This window comes from Emys orbicularis, chromosome 7 (genome assembly GCF_028017835.1).
Source record: "Emys orbicularis isolate rEmyOrb1 chromosome 7, rEmyOrb1.hap1, whole genome shotgun sequence".
In the NCBI taxonomy this organism is placed as follows: Eukaryota; Metazoa; Chordata; order Testudines; family Emydidae; genus Emys; species Emys orbicularis.
Window position 1 is genome coordinate 94468575 of NC_088689.1, and position 17267 is coordinate 94485841.

Here is a 17267-nt window from a genome sequence, read left to right on the forward strand (position 1 = left end):
AGCATCAGTACAGCCAACATGTCCTCACCTGCTCCACAAATGCCAGGCCAGGAGGCTGACATTTTACAAAATGGTGGTCTCCACCCACCGTAACCTTGTGCACACCACTAGATCAAACGGCACTTGTGGAGAAGTTTTGGGCATGTTCTGGGGCAGACCCCATCACCTTGCAGGCCAAATCTGGCCTGTGGGGTCGCAGGTCCAATCTGCTAATGGTGCGACCCCATTTGGGGTCATGACTCATAGTTTGGGAACCGCTGCTCTACTTGCTGGCCAAGTAAGTTTTTAAGAGCCTGTTATTTACTGACAGTGATTGGAGTTTAGCTCAAGGGGTAGAAGGGCTGTAGTTTTGCTTTTGAAGGTCCTGAGTCCTTTCTCTGTGAAGACTGTCTTTACATATGTAGCCAAAATTTGTTATATCTGTATATGTTTTCTGTGGGAAACCAATAAGTGAGGAAAGGAATTTAGTGAGAACTTCCATTGAAAGCTAAGTGTCACCTCAGTGTCCTTAAAAAGATTTCATCTCCTCAAACGAAGCTTTCCAGCAAACTGCAAAAGGACAAAATCCTGGGAAACTGCCAAAATTTGAGCCAGGGAATAACACAACTGTGCATATTCTATATATGTTGAAAAATTCTGCTGATAATAGGTGCGTAATAGTTTGTTTCTTGAAGCAATTTTATTATGATCTATCTTCTATGGGAAAAATTATCCCAGGTTTATGGAGCAGCAGCTATGCAGTGCTTTTGATAACTGTAGCTGAGGTTCCTTCAGTGGAAATCAATGTCTGAAAGGCTGTCAGTATGAAACATGGTGGTCAGAGTGGCTTAAAATACAGCTGTCATTTCTGTGCTAGTGAGAAGTGGAGCTGCAGGAAAGTCAATATGCTCTGTAGTACTCGCTGTCATAAACTCAGAGAGAGCATCTTAGAAGGATGCAAATAAAGTCTGGAGTCAGGTATAGCTGCCATGTACAGTAGAACCTCTATTTCGTGAACTGATTGAAGAGCTTATAAAATTGAAACTCTCAAAATAAGAGTAGATATGGCACATAAATTAATGTATTAATCGGTCATTGATGGTTTACGTAACGAATGGTAACAAATGTATAGTGTGCTTGACTTTTATTAGTTTGGGAGTACTGCATCTCTTTTTTTTGTCACCAAATTTCTCAGTCCTTTCAAACCTTTACAGGCGCTTGAATGTTGACTGAAGGATTGAAGTTATATTTGGCAGCAGAATGACAACTTCAGCAGCAAAAAAATTGTTCCTATAACAGGTCGTACATAAGATCATAAAAATCGGGATTCTACTGTATTGTGTTCAAGTCATCCTATAGTTCAGTTTCCTGCATCCATTATTGAAACTTCTGCTTCTCAGTACATCAGCTGGACATACTTGTTAACTCTGTTTAACAACATGTTTTGAAACATCAGTATAAAAAAGAAACTCTGGCAAAACCTTTGAGTCATTAAAGCAGTTGTAATTTGTGTGATTAAATGTTATCAACTAGTTTTTATATATTTTGTTCAGAAACAGTGTTAAGGAAAATAAACTCAGTGCAGTGATTTTACAATTCTAAATTTTTAGATTGTGAAAATGTTCAACCTGCTAAAAGGATAACTTTTAACCTCAGTCCAAAATCAAGCATATGGACAAAAGAATGAGCAAAACTCTGTCTCTAGTTTTGACAATAACCTTACTTCTTTAGTTTAATAATTCTTATTGCATACAATAGGGAATTCGCTGTCTTAACTTGCACAGAAAGTAACAGCTATGGTCCATTTGGAAAACAGTCACTTTATTATATTATGCAAAACGTGTATGATGTATATTGCTTCCTCTGCTCTCCAGTATGTTTTTTTAAACCGATTTAGTTAAACTGGTGGAAAGCCCTATGTGCACGCATTCAAAATTGATTTGAACCTGTCTTATGTCAATTTAGCTTAAGCTGATAAGTAATCATTTTAGGATAAAGTGAACCTCACATAGGGGTTTAATTCAATCAGGTTTGAAACCCATTTTAGTTAAACCAGTGCAACTTTGTGTAGACAAGGCCTAACAGCAGAAAATGATTCTGAAGGGGCTGTTCCTCCAGCCAAGGCTGCCAGAGGGCATAATGTTCTCCCATCCTGCTCTCCACTTCCTTGTCCCTCCCCAGCCCTGGAACATCCTTTTTCTCGGGTGGGGGTCCAAGTGGAGCGGGAGTAGAGCTGGCTTGCTAGGCCAATCCTCAGCTGCTGCCTTAAAGTAACTTTAAGGTCCACTGTGCCCCACTCGAGGGACTGAGGCTCTGGCCCTGTCTGATGTGTCTGTGTGTGTGTATATAGGTATACGGGTGTATATAGAGAGTGAGAATGCTTGTGTGTAGTGCTCATTAATTTTGTAGTTACACATTTTGTGGGATAATTCTAGAAATCAAAGGCCAAGTTCAGTGTGCAGTAAGCAAGTGCAATTTCCATGAAACTCTCTGGGACAAATTTAGCAGTGGCATAAATCGTGGTGTTACGCATGTGTTGTAAGGTAGTCAGGAAATGGGTGTTAAAGGTAAAAGAGAATACTTGGCACCGAGTTAGCTTTCAGTGTACAATGAATGTGGTCATATACCAATCCTGTAAAGGGAGTTTGCTTTATCATACAATGAATGCCTGACCAGTCCAATTAATACAGCTTTACTACTTACACCCATTTTCTAGCTAAATTATAGTCAACATCTAACTTTTTAAGTCACTGTTCAGTCTCTCCCCTTAGGACCTCTCGTAGCATATCGTTGTTAGTTTTTGATAAATCCTTAGCATGCCGCCTTTTTCCAGTTGGGTCATGCTAAGTGCCAGTGTAAGTGAACTGAAGTGCCCCATTCATTTAGCAAGAAGATGTTAAGATAGAACTGTGTGTTTTTTCATGAGTAATAGTTTAATGCTTGTTATGTGATCAGAATAAAACTTGGTACATTTTGTGATAATCTACAGAAGTATTCTGTCTGCTTGTGTTTGTAGGCTTGATTATCTCTGCCACAGTAAGAAGTTAAGGGATGTCGTTCAGAGAGGTCTGTTGCCCTCTGCAGAAATGATCACAGTCTTGAGTCAGGAATTTGGGATTCCCCTAACTAAGGAGGATTTGTTTATTCAAAGACCTCTCCTGCCCTCAGTCTCCCCATTTGCTTTGCAAAAATCCAGAAAAGTTATCATAAAACAAGGAGCAATGCATTCTTTACTGGATAACCACAATGAAAAGTACATTCAGTGTAAAAAGGAAATGGAAGATAAAATGCAGCATTACAAAGACCACATCCAGGTGAGTTGTGTGGGATGTAGAACTATCGTACTTGAAGCAATACTAGTAGTCACAATAATGCATCACCTTAATTCCCCCTACCCCCTCTAGAACTATAGTCTTTTAGAGTTGGAAAAATTTAATAAAGCCATCTATGGACAAGATCAGCAGTATTTTATCTACTGCACAAGGTGTATTGCAGAATTGACTGCTCGTCGGGGGGAAAAAAGCATAGTGGTTACAGATGAAGAGAGCATACATGAAAGCAGAGAGGGAGGTGGGTTAACTATTTAATAGCGTTCTTATTCTAGCTTGGGCTGGTCCCTTCTCTTCCTTGCCTTTTTCTCTCCTACAAGCACTCCGCCCTTTCATGTTGTTCCTTGTTCTTGCCTCAGCTTCTAATCCAGGCTTCAGGTGCCTTAGGACAGGCGAACCTACCATGCACAAATGATGTAAAATTTACTACCTCCTCTTGCCCTTAGTGGAGGAGGAGACGCAGGTGCTTTGTGCCAACCAGCTGTTTTTAGCTAGCAGTTGAAATGATACTCACTACCACCTGAGAATAGCTGAAAGGCACAGACAGTGAAGCACAGAGCCCCACGCAAGTAGTTAGGGAAGGGATGTAGAACTTCTGGCTCTTGTTGCCATGGTGGGAAGCAGCCCCTCTCCATATACTGCCTGAGAAGAAAGCAGGCTGGGCCTAATGCCATATCTACACTACAAAATTATGTCAACCTAAGTTCTGTTGGCATACAGCCACTGCAGTTATAAAATCACTTGTGGGTGTGTGCACTCTTAGCTCCTTGTGTCGGTGGTGTGCATCCTCACCAGGAGCATTTGTACCGATTGTACTGTCAGTGAGGGGCATTGTGAGATGGCTCCTGAAAGCCAATAACTCAATGTAAGCAATGCAGTGGCTACACTGACACTGTGTCGACCTAATTACATCGACCGTGACTCTGCACCACTCGAGGAGGTGGTGTTATTAAATCGGTGTAGAGAGGCACTTCGTCAGCAGGAGCCAAATTTAAATGAAGATACTTCCACAGCTAGGTCAATGCAAGGCAGCTTATGTCAACCTAACCCTGTAATGTAGACCAGGCCCAAGAGTGTTCCCAACCATCTTTGATGTCATCCGGAGAAGCTTTCCTGGGAGATCTGAGAGGCTGAGGTCATGTTATTAAGAACACATTTATTTGAGGACTAATAAGCATCCTTTGTTTGTGAGGCGTTCTTTTGAATGCGTATTTCCTGTGTGTATTTTAATATAAAAAAGGTTTTCCTTGGCATGTGTGTAAAGTTCCATTCCTGTTTCCCAGTACCCTGCTTTGTGAGTACTCGTGCTGTCGATGTTACAAGAAGTTGGACACTTTAGTGTTGTTTACGCTGAGTCTGTTGATAAAGGGGTAGTTGTGGGAGGCCCGGAGGGAAGCAGTCTCATGTAAGCATCCTGGTTACATGCTGCTGTAACATCACTGGGTTTGTCTACACTGCAGGGGAGAGCATCCCTCCCAGCCTGGCTAGACAGAATTGTGCTAAAAATAGCAGAGTGGATGTTGCAGGACTGGTGGGGGTTTGGGCCTAGCTACCTGAGCTCAGAAGCATTTGACCCTGGGTCGAGCTAACGTAAGTCTGTCTAGCCGGGCTGGGAGGCACAGTCCCAGCTGCAGAGTGGACATACCCATAGAAGGATCAGGGAGCCTAGCCCGGAGTACTATGTACAAATGAAAAAAGGGGTTATTTTATTGTCTGTGTAAAATATGCAACTTTCCCCGTAGAAGTACATAACCAGTTCCCATTCTGTAGTTTTTGGGTCCGCAGTGGAGAAGTCTGACAGAAAGGTCTGCTATAGAAAAACAGGAACGTTCCTTCTTATTTGTAGGCTAATGTCGACTTTCAACCTTTCTGACAAAACAAACATTTTGCAGCCAAATGCCTATAACGTTAGGATTTCTTTCTAAGTCAACACAGGATGGTAAGTCATGTAAACACAATCTATGTTTATTTGTGCTAGCACCTAAGGGGCACATTATTTCCTCAAAAGCCACAAAGGGTCCCAGTATGGCTATCTCAAATCAATGAAAAGAGCATGAGGGTATATTTATACCATGCCAGCAAGGCTGTTTGCAAAGGGACATGAGGTAGGAACGTCTTGCTTTTGGTGTTAACATAGAAGATTTGTAGAAATAAAATAATGCGTTGATGGGTTTTATTTCCCTTGGCATCACATGCGCACACACGGCCAAGCAGACGTCACCCCAGCAGCACCATTGCTTAGACCCATGTGTATGAGGTCTTGTGCTGTGGGCACTCACCTCTGAGGAACTGCCGGGACCCTGCAGAGTGCCTTCTGCACAAGCAGACTGAGTGACTAGCACCCTAGTCATCAGAAAAGATGATGTCTCGAGGTCTATTAAGGTTCCCCCTTTTGGGGCGATGGCCAATGGAGAAGCTCTGTTGGCGTATCTGGAAGCACAGTTATTTTATCATGAGGGTTAAACTTCGTTACACTAAACTGCTGTGTAATTTTTCTGTTCAGACTAACATTGATGCCGTGTACCTACTCAGTAGGAAGGTGAAAAAGCCAAAGTTCAGAGCCATCAGGAGTTCTCCTGCTGACGACAAGTCGGTCTACAACTACAGTTGTCAGAATCTGAATTCTGCAGAACGGGCAAAGATGCAACTTCGTAAAGAGCTGGCAAAGGTAAGATTGAGACACAGCATGTGTATAGTGGAATGTTTCATTGTGTGTGACTGAGTAGACTTGGCTTACCAAACCCAATCCTGAGACAGAAATGGGGCTTCAAATAGATTTACATTAGTGCCCTTCATATTAAAACAGTGGTTCCTAACCTTTTTACTAAGGTGACCCTCCAACTGCATTTTGTCTTTTTTTGGGGACTCATGGTTATGTATTCTCTCTCTCTCTCTCAGACATCATGTAAAGTGGGGTGGGGTGGCCCTTTATCCCCATTTCCAGCCCAGCCCCCTCTTGCTGTCTGTCTCCGCCCTGTCCCCTTAAGTAGACAGAGAATTCCAGTAGGGCTCCTGCTACACCACTGTAAGTGAGAGTGGAAGACTACAATGAAACAAAGCACAAAACCGCCCTCCAGTCCGTCTCTGTCCTTGGAGAGAACTAGCTGCTCAAAGCTCCTTTTATGGCTAGGGGTTTTTGCTGAAACAGACACCAAACACCCCACAGATTCTCCTCCTGGCAAAGGAACCAAACAATCCCAGTCTTCCCCTGCATCAAGGTGAGGTGACGCCCCCTTCTGCAGCACCAGCTGGCCCCTTTCTCTTTGCAGTTGGGCCGCATTCGCTACCAGGCTGATGACTGTTTGCGTGCTGGCTCTGGCCGCTTCCTCTGTGCTGCTGCTGGCTGCATCCCACTCATCATGCTGCTCCCTGCTGCCCTGGCCCAGCTGAAGTGAGAGCATAGAGTGGAGCGTTTCCAGGGCATGTGTGGGGTGGGGTATCATGGGGGCAGTGACAGGCAGCCCACCTAGACCCTTCCTGTGACCCACTGATGGGTTGGGACCCAGACTCTGTTCAAAGGTGGGATGGGAGCATAGAATTGTATTAAATTCTCAGAGACACACACACCATCAATATTACTAATTTTTGTAAAATGTTGCTCTCACACCAATTAATCCCACTGAAATAAATGAAGTTCCACAGGTTTATAACTAAGAAGAGAACCTGAGCTACCATAAATATATTCATGCATTTTATATACAATGTAAGGTAGTTTGAAAAGATGTTTCACTTAACTTTACATCCTTTAACACGTGTGTAATGTAATCAAATATTTGTGTAGGTGTGAATAATATATATAAAATCCTATTTAACACCATGTTCACCACCACTTAACTCCTTGGCACTAGCTGAATATATCCCCATGCAGTAGAATTTATGCTAGTATTGTCCTGATTATGCAGCAGTCGTTAACGTTCACTATCATAGGCAAAACAGAATTCCTGGGAGATGTTTTATTAAAGTGGACATCCTGGTTCAGTAGGAAGTAAAGTACTGTAATAATATTTTATATGTGTATGGCGCTTTTCATATGGAGACGCTTTACAAATTACATAGATACTGCAGCAACCTCTGAGGTTGGGGGGGGGGCACTGCACAGTTGTGGGGTGAGGTGATACTTTGCACTGGGGCATTGGGTCAAAAGTACTTCTTTAAGCTAAATAAATACATCATGTTTAATGAATTCTCTTTATCATCCACAGAGGACTATGGTCTTATGTGTAAATCCACAAAGTTTTCTGCATTAACTTACTTTTTCATAGATTTTTTAGGTCAGAAGTGACCATTGTGATTGTCTAATCTGATCTTCTGCATAAAGCAGACCAGAGGACCTCACCCAATAATTTCTGTATCGAGTCCATAATTTCTGTATGAGCTGTAGTGTATCTGTGAGAAAGAGATGAGGTCTTGACTTAAAGATTTCAAATTACTGCCTTAATTTGGGGATGTAGGACTGAGTCAGATCTGCCTCTAGGAAGGCACCTCCACTTTATGGATCTTAGGAGGTCCCCTCTCGCCTGATGCAAGCTTCTTGGATCATTCCACACAGCTCAGATGGGATTTAAAAAACGCTCAATGTTGATTTAACTCTGCTCCCATTGATGTCAGTAGGAGTTTTACTGTTGACTTGGGGCAGAGTTAAAGCCAATGCTGAGCACCTTTGAAAATTCACACCCTCCAGCAGCTTTGAAAGTCCCACAAAAGATCATCTGCACCATCTTAAAGCACACATGTCAATAGGTGATGTTTAGGAAGCTGAAGTTCCTCTTGTGTGGATTTCCTGAACTCCATAAAAATCAAACATACATACTTCGGGTTTCTAAGGTTTCTCATAGGTGCATAAACTGCTTTTAATAACTCCATAAATAATACCCTTTAAACCCTTCAAGATTACCAAAGGCAGCAGGCCTCATCATGACCAACAAATTAAGGGCCTGCTCCAGTTTCCATGGAAGTCAGTGGGAAGACTCTTGCTGACTTCAACGGGTGTTGGATCATCCCTTAAATAAATGTGCATTAATGTCTTCCAAATTTCAGGCCTCTTTTGCCTCAGTCTTTCCAGAAAAATTCTATCTTGACATGAAATCTTGTCTATGGAATTAGAGTGGATTGATGGTGTTTTGTTCAAGTTTGTCGGGGTGTATCAAAAGTGGGTTTACAATGGAAGGCTAACTTTAATCTTAACAATGGAGAGACCAACATCTCTAGTATGATATGGGACAAATCCTCAAGTGGTGTAAACCAGAGTAGCCATATTGAAACCAATTGAGCTATGCCAGTTTACACCAGCTGAGGATCTGGAGATGCATGTAAATAAATATAAGGAACTAACGCATCAAATCTTTCTAATGATTCCACAATTTTTACTTGCATTATCTTTAAATCCACAGCTAGGATAGGGATGCAAAATAAGATTCGAAAATAATTTTTTGAAGTACTTAATCAGGTTTTTTCAGACTGTCTGACTTGGTTAATCTCTGGTTATTTTTAGAGGTAAGTAGAACGGACACAATAGATGTTGATGTTACTTTATACTTTCCAGGGCTGTGGTGATCTCCAGTAGAGGAGAACTCATGTTAACATAAAACATTTGTCATCCTAGAAACCAGAGAGGAGATTCACTTATTGCCACGAATATCTGTCAGCCATGTTTGATCCTGTGGATTTGGACACTGTCCGGAAAGAATCTATTGCACAATCCAAGAATTTGTGGGTATCGCCAAGTGGGTTTGTATGTCCTGGATTTAAGAGCTGCATTGAATCCAATCTGCACCCTCGGATGCCTGATGAGACACGTTTGAAGGAGTTAACTGAGGTAATCTAGAAACTTAAAGTAGTAAACCCCAGAAAGTTGTTTTCTAGTATCAGACTTATAGTAACAAGGACCGGAGGCTCAGAAAAGGGAAGATTGTCTTACAGGTTTTGAGGGGTTTTTCTGGAGAGGGCTCAGCCCAGCCTCTACTTCTGTGTAGTTAGGGTGCACGAACACCTGCATGCACAGTTAAGATTCTGTCACTTGCATGCACTTTCCTCCCATTTGTCTAAATGGGTTTGCACATGAAACTTGTCATCTTTGCATGCAGACGTTAGTGTGACTGCAAAGTTGCACATGTACCAGTGTAAGCTCGGGTCTGAAAATCATAGTATGCTAGCCCAGTGTAGGCAGGGCTGGTGCCATTACTCACGTGCTCTCAGTTTAATTGTACTCTGACCTATGCATCTCCCATTGCTCTGAGTTCAATTAATTTTTGATCTGTCTCTCTCACTATGAGTTTGCAAGCCTTGGTTCCTTGTTCTGCTCTAGAGTTCCTCCAGCCTCTATGAAGATGTAGAACACTGTGTAAATACAGCTTGAGGTTAGAGGGAAAATGCTTTTGTTCCCCCAACGTGACACCAATGTTGTTAACATACTGCAGTTCTGTTGGTTGAAACGTCTGAGCCTATATCTTGAGTCTTGTTTAAAACCAGATACAGAGTGGTCCTGTATCTACTCTTCACCTGGCCAAATTCATTTCTCTGTGAACTGCAGAAGTTCTTTCATTAGAAATACAATATATATAAAATATAGACAACTAGCTAAAATGAATGGGTGTGTCTGTGTGCTTGTACATTTTTTCAAAGGGCTGGGTTTCATATCAGAATGGTGATGTATTTGTTAATTAAATTAGATAAACCATCAGTAGTCCATAGAGTGTGCCACACTCTCCTTTTAAAAGTGTAGCCAAACAAAACTAAAACTCCTTTTATCCAATGTGAGCAAATAGCTGCCTGCTAAGAAATTATTTTGGAGAAAAATTATTAGCTGTTAAAGTTGCTAAATGTAAAAAGTCCCAGGTGTTTCCTTTACCATATAGCTCTGTGTGGCTTTCTTTTTTCTCTCTCATTTTGTGTTTCCATTTATTATTGTAACTTGTATGACCGTACTGTTTAGGAGACCTAGTCATGGACCAGGACCCTATTCTGTTCTTTCTTTTTAACCTTTACCATCCTCTGTGTCTTTCAGCTTCTGTATATTTTCTCTTTCTCTGCCATTTTGCTTTTTTCTACATTTATCTTTTGCCTGTTTCCCTTCCCTGCCATTTATTTCTCTTTTTTCCCCTTTCTCCCCCTCTATGCCTGTTCATTCCTATTCCTCTGATCTTGCCCCCTCTTTCCATATTCTTTGCTGCTCTTCATAGTTTCACTTTCCCCTTTCCTTAGCATTTTACTGGACTGTCAACTAGACCAGTTCATTCATCCCTGTTCTGAACAGTCTTACCCAGCCTGCAGCACTGTATATATGAAAAGTGAGCATGCAGTCCAATAAAATGCATGCGCATTATTTGGGTTTGGTGGGATGGGAAGAAAGGGAATAGAAGGGGATTTTCATGTAGGGTCGTTGGGTCCTAACAAATTAATTGAACACACCAAGTGTGGAACAAAGTTAATGCCGATTTTAAGTTTTCATCTGCATTACAATGCTTCTGAAATAAAACCGGTAATATGAGCACCATGTGTTCTGCTGATCTGCACTGTTGGAGGATGTGCCTTCTCATGGAGGCGCAAAGAAGTGCCACTTATGAGGGGCAACAGCAGCCATCCAATACAATGCAGCTGTCCGCGCCTCTTACTGAAGAGATTAAATAAACAGCAAGGCAGCTGACCAGCATGGGACAAAAACTGCCAAGCTGAAAGAAAGCTCCTAATGCAGCAGCAGCAGCTGATGGGCCCAAGAACCAGTGACCCAAAAGGAAGGGGAGAAGAGCACAATGCTCGATGTGGGAGCAAGAGTCACCTGGGACATTGTATTGCCCTTACTGCTGGGATGAAGAGGAGAAGGCAGCTGAGCAGCCCGGCATAAGTGACGCTAACCCCAGCATGACAGTGGCAACAGAAAGGAAAGGGGAAGCCGGTTCACCATACTGCTTAGGGCACAACATGTATCTCAGTATTGAGTCACGCTGATGGATAGTGGCTTGCTGAATTTATTATTCACGTCTCCTGAAAAGTAGAGTGAAGATGTAAAGCCAGTAGAATCCACTCCGAGAGAGCCTGGTTTCGGTATGGTGCTACTTCCACCACTTACTGTGGATTCAGCCCTTTGTTTTTTTTCTTCTCAAAAGCTGAATTTAACCAGGGCACCTTGGAATGTCATCTTCCGGGAAGCTAAACCATCTGGCTTCCTAAAAGCTTTAATTCTGTTTCTTGCGCTCACTCGAGTGTCATCTTGTTCCAGAGCACAGGTGAAACTGTATGGATAGGAATTTTCTCAACTTGCAGCTTAGAAAAGAGCTCTCTCTTGGAGGAATACAACTCACATTTCAGCCAGGGGAATTAAAAAAAAAAGACAGTATCTGGATTTATTTACAAAAATTGGACTCAGTCTTGCATCTGAATGAGCCATCCCTGAGGATGTTACAGTTTCAAGAGAGCTAGGATAATGAATACTTCCTCCAGACAGTCTTCCTCTCACCTGCTTCCTCAGCACGTCTGAGCTCAGGGCAAGATTTTGAAGAGTGCTCTTCACTTACAATTGGAGGCAGATTTTCAAAAAAGCTCAGCTCTCATTAAGCTGTTAACCTAAACGAAGTGGCCAGGTTTTCAAAGTGCTCAGCACCCAACAGCTTCCACTGGGACCTGTCCTTTTTCCACCAGCATCTGATGTAAATTAGATGTCTACATTTTCTGGATCAACTGAGGTCTTTCTTCCCCTGTGTGCTATGGTGAGTATTATCCAGCAAGCCAAGTACTCCAGCACCAGAGCAGCCTCTTGCTGCTTGTCCTTGAGCTGTCTCTAGGACTCTCCTTTACTTTTCTTTAGACCTGAGGAACTCTTTGAAATGCTGCTTAATGATGCCTGAGATACCATCAAGCCCGATACAACATAGCTTTGCTTCAATCAGACAACAGTATAGTTGTGCTGGGATTTCACTGGTAAATAATCTCCCCTGTACCATATGTAACTATCAGTCCTTTTATGTTCTCATTGGTCAGTGCTTTGTTTTGCTCTGTCCATATAATAGTTTCCCCCTTCAAGGTGCTTCACAGATGTTACTAACGTTAATTAAGAATGCACAGTGTCACTGCACTTCAGCTGGAGTTGACAAGAGAGCTGATCCACCTTTAAACACTTTCATCTTGATACTAAAAATACTTACATTCATAGTAAGCTCAAATTTCCTGCAAAATTGTGTTTTCCCCAGAAATCAGCTTTTTTTTATCAAAGGAAAAAGAAATCCAGTCTCTCTCCCACTCCCGCCACTTACAGCTCTGTGTGGAGCTGCACGCATCAAGCTAACAGCCAGCAAATTGATTTTTCTCCACATATAGTGGGGGAGGTGGAATAGTTGCTGCTACACTGAGCGTTTTTGTCCCATGTTTCAGCCCAAAACAACAGAATTTTGTCATTGAAATGCTGACGATGTGAAATACCTCCAGGCTTTTAGAAAATCCACTCATGTGTCAAACATCAGAGAAGTGTCTCTTCAGAAACAAGGTGAGCTGAGTCTACTGCACTCTGCTTGAGGGGAGGAAACCAACCCATCCTCCACATCCTTGAGCCTTCCCTTCATGATCATTTCACCTGTGGAAATGCCAGCTTTTGGGTCACGTCCCTCTGTTCAGCAATGCAATCCCAGTCATCTTGCCACATCATTAGCGAGCGCTATTACATGCCTTATTCAGGATCCACTGCCTCCTTAGCAATTAAAATTGCTTTCCCCGCTAAAGTAAATCCCTCTCCCTTTCCCTGCCTGGAGCTCCATTGCTGTCCTTGGGAGGTAAAGTGGTAGATTGGGGCGGGGAGGGGGGTGGTTTACCATGTCAAAGTTCACCTTCTAGAAAAGAAATGGAACACTTTACCCTCTAAACATCCCTGTGACCGGCCAGTCAAGCAGGAAAGGATTCTGAATGCCATTGTAGCATGTGCTGCTGCAAAACAGAAAAGTGATGCAGAGAGTGCCCTGCCCAAGTTAAGAGGCCAGCAAGTGCAAGAGGTCTTCCCAAGTCCAAAGCAAAGGTGTAGCACTTTTCAGTCATGGAGAGGAAGAGAAAGCCCTTTCCCCACCTTGGTTTCCCTCTCTGCTCCAGCCCTCTGACTAGAACGCCATCTTGATTGTCGCTGCATGTCACTTTGAAGAGTGCCCTGGAGCCACTATTTCACTCTGCACTCCCAGCCTACCCCTTCTACCTTTCAGCTTTCGGTCTGGGGTCCTTCCTGTGATGAGAGGGGAGAGATGAACCTGCCAATTTTTGGACTCGGGTCTATACATTCCTAGTCCCATTTTTACATGAGATTGAGGCAAAGACATAGAGTGATTTGCTGTAAGTCACGGACGGAGTTCCTGTCAGATCATAGTGTCCCTCTGCTCAGACTGCTAGATCCCACCCCTCTGCTAGGTTATCACATCTGAATAAAGTGACGAGCTCATTCTTTTAACATTACAGGGGATGAGATGACACAAATTTGTAATTAGACTATTCCTGGCGAGCTGTGTGGAAAACGTTACTCAGTGCGGTGGTGGGTGTTAGGGAACTGCTACTGGCAGTGTTCCATTACACACTAGCATTTCAGTAACTCACCTATAAAATACATTTTTCCTCCATGAATCAAAAATTGTAACTTGAAAGGCAACCCACAGAGAAACAATAGAGTCTCCTTTGTATTTACATATGGTACTTTACAAACTATTACCCTAGTAATGTGACCTAATCCTTGTCCTTCCTGGAAAGATTTCCGAAGTACTTTTGTGACTGCTTGCTGTGGCCAGCAATATGACTGCATAAAGAGATGCAACTTTCATTTAGAAATGGCAGGAGAACCTTCTGTTTGCTAATATTTTGGAGCCAGTGCTGAGTCGTGACAGATGGAGTTGGGACCAGCGTCGTATAGATTTTGATCTTTACAAGAAGCCACCTGTTTACCTCCCAGCATCAGCTCCTGCTACTCATCGGGCAGGTAACTGGTCCATTTTCAATATCTAACCACCCCATTTTTTTTCAACTTGAGTTCTAACATACACTTATGAGGATTGTTTTCAGTTGCTCTGGTCTTGAAATTATGCCTCTCTCTGTAAAAGTGCATGTGTAACTAACTTCCAGTGTGGTGTAGCCTGACTAATAAGTTGGAATTCTGCAGTAAAATTGTAGGGCAACTCCTGCAAAGGGCTTTGGGCATAATGAGACCAGTCCGGTTCTGCTGCCAAGGCATGAGGTGAGGGTGCTGAGATCCTGCCCAGGGTACTGCAGTCACTATGCCCATGGGCCTGTGATCTGCAGTGGCTCTTTGCATGTGGCACACAAGGAGTTTGGGGGATGGGATGAGGGAGAAACAGGCAGGGCTTGTGCATTCACAATTGTGCAGGTCCACTAGCCTTGTGCTGCAGCAGCAGTGGACTGTGTCTGTGACCGGTCCATATCCTGAGGAGGGCGGATTATTTTTGTTGCAGCTCCCCAATTGAGCACTTGGTTACTTGGCTAAGGAGCTGGCCTAGCATAGCTAGTGCATTGGTGTTAAATGCATCTGGGGATTGGGTTGTGGCTTGAACACTGGTAGCTGGTCCTGCTGCAGATGCCAGGGCCTGTGATTTAAGTCTAGGCATTAAAAGATGATTTTGGGCAGGGCCGGCTTCAGGCACCAGCTGAGCAAGCAGGTGCTTGGGGCGGCCAAGGGGAAGGGGCGGCACGTCGGGCTCTTCGGCGGCAATTCGGGGAGGGGCCCTGTCCCTCTTGGAGGGAAGGACCTGCTGCCGAATTGCCGCTGAAGATCGCGATCGCGTTTTTTCCCCCCCGCCGCTTGGGGCGGCAAAAACCATGGAGCCGGCCCTGATTTTGGGATACCACACCTTGCTCTGGGATATAGCTCTGAAGGGGTCTGGTAGGGAGTTAACTGCTGTTAATGCAGGTCTCCTATGTATACGGATTTCTGTATCTAACCTGTTAAAAGTGCAGTGAGACACTCCAGCAAGTGTATAGCTTGCAAACATGTAGTGAGGCATCGTTAGTCCAAGGTTTTGCTTTAGGCTAATTGGTATCAGATCGTAGCTGCTGCACCACTTTCATAATGTGGAACACTGTTATTGCCTCCCATGCCCGGCAGTTCTTGGCCCTAGTTCCTGAACTTGAGGGTCTGCCTTTGGACAAAGATGATACAGCAGAGCGGTGGGGCTCTTTCAAGGCTTATTTCTCTATAAAATGGCTCTATTGAGTGGCTGACCTTTTTATTTTTAGTGAATGGTGACAATTGTTTTTGTTACTCAGGCAAAGGTCAGGCAGCCAGCCACCTCTCAGACCAAAACTAATGCCAGATAGAGAAGCCGGAGGAGGTGCCCATAGAGATCCAGTTAAATCTTTTGACTCCAACACCAGGCTAGATGACTCACTCCACACACTGCTTCCGCCACTAGCTAACTGGAAACAGAGAGGATTGGAGGCTTAAATTTGTAACTTCTTGGCCAAATTCAATACGTGGCATTATATTCTCCCCCAGGTGTATCATGAACTCCACTGACACAAATACACACTGAGCAGAAAGTTTTCTTAATGTTTGGTTTTAATAAACTGTTTTGAAACATGGAATTACACTTGGATGTTTGTTTCTGTATTTTCCACTTACACCATAGAAATAATTAAGACTGATTAGAACTTGCAGAGGTGCCCATGAGACTGACTGTGCTTGTTAGGGTCAGTTCTAGTGCTGTTTTTGCCAGTGCACTACATGTATGATTAGCAATATGCCTGTTATTGAAGTCCTGGGCCTATAGAGTGCTTCTCATTGTGTGATAGGTTCAGAATATGAACAATAACAAGTAGGACCAAACTCATTTTCATATCTTCTGCATGAATTTGCATCCAGATCTTTGTTAGGGTGTGTGTTAGCCATTACTCTGCTGCCCGTTATGGTTTGGTACAGATGAAACCTTGTGAGGAAGGTTGTTTAGCTGTAATTGCATGCCTTTCTCTTGACTATCAGTCCAGCCTTGCTTAAACACTTGTTCACTGTCATTATTTTATTTTTCTTTTCAGTGGACACTTGGCTACATGAAGACTCTGGTCAGCTTCAGAAAACTATATTTGATGACACCAAGCTGAAAGTTTACAGGTGCTCCACAGCAGCCGAGCTAACCCCACGTGGCCCAAAAGCCAGTGCCCAGCTAGACAAACTACAGGGACTTCTCAAAGATGAACCAGATAAATTCTCACTTAAGAGACCAGCCATGATCCTGCGGGTAATGTGCATTTCTCTGGGATCCTAAGGGTTGGGGTTCCCCTGGGAACAGCACTTATGAGTGCCATGCTGATAGACAGTCTGCAGCATTTTAAAACAATTTCCATATTTAGCTGATCAAGATATTTTGTTGACATAGATTATAATTTAAATAGTCATTGCTAGCTTTGAGGCATATGGCCCCGCTTAGCTCAGCCTTACCCAACTCTCAGAATAATTTACCAGCCAGCAAAATGTTGTTAAACTTTAGTTACCCTGGGGGAGAAGGTGAATATGATTTTGGCCAGGTGGCTTAACAGCACCAAGATAAATTATAATATTCTATGCAGGGCCCAAACCACTTCTATCAACTAAACACCAACTCTCCCACAATATACTCTCCTAAAAACCATTATGCAGTATGGGCTTTCTTAGCATTGTAGTGCGAGCTGACTGAAGAAACCACACAGACACTCCCAGCCCTGTAAGATTCAGGGATTTGCATTAGTTGATATGAAAAGCTATATGGACGGCCTGCAGCAAATTAGTCTCTTGTTGGATGAATCAGATGGACAGTTAGTGACTGCATAGAAATGACTGACCCAAACAATGAGTAAACTTTAAAACTCAAAGTGGAGCTTCCCTTCGGTTACAAATACTTTGGAGAGAAAAAAACCCAGAAACACAGGAACCTTCAAGCTTGTTTATTACAAAGCAAAGTTAAAGCAAACATCCGCCACATCCCCAACATCCCTTTTTGATGTCAGACTGTTTTG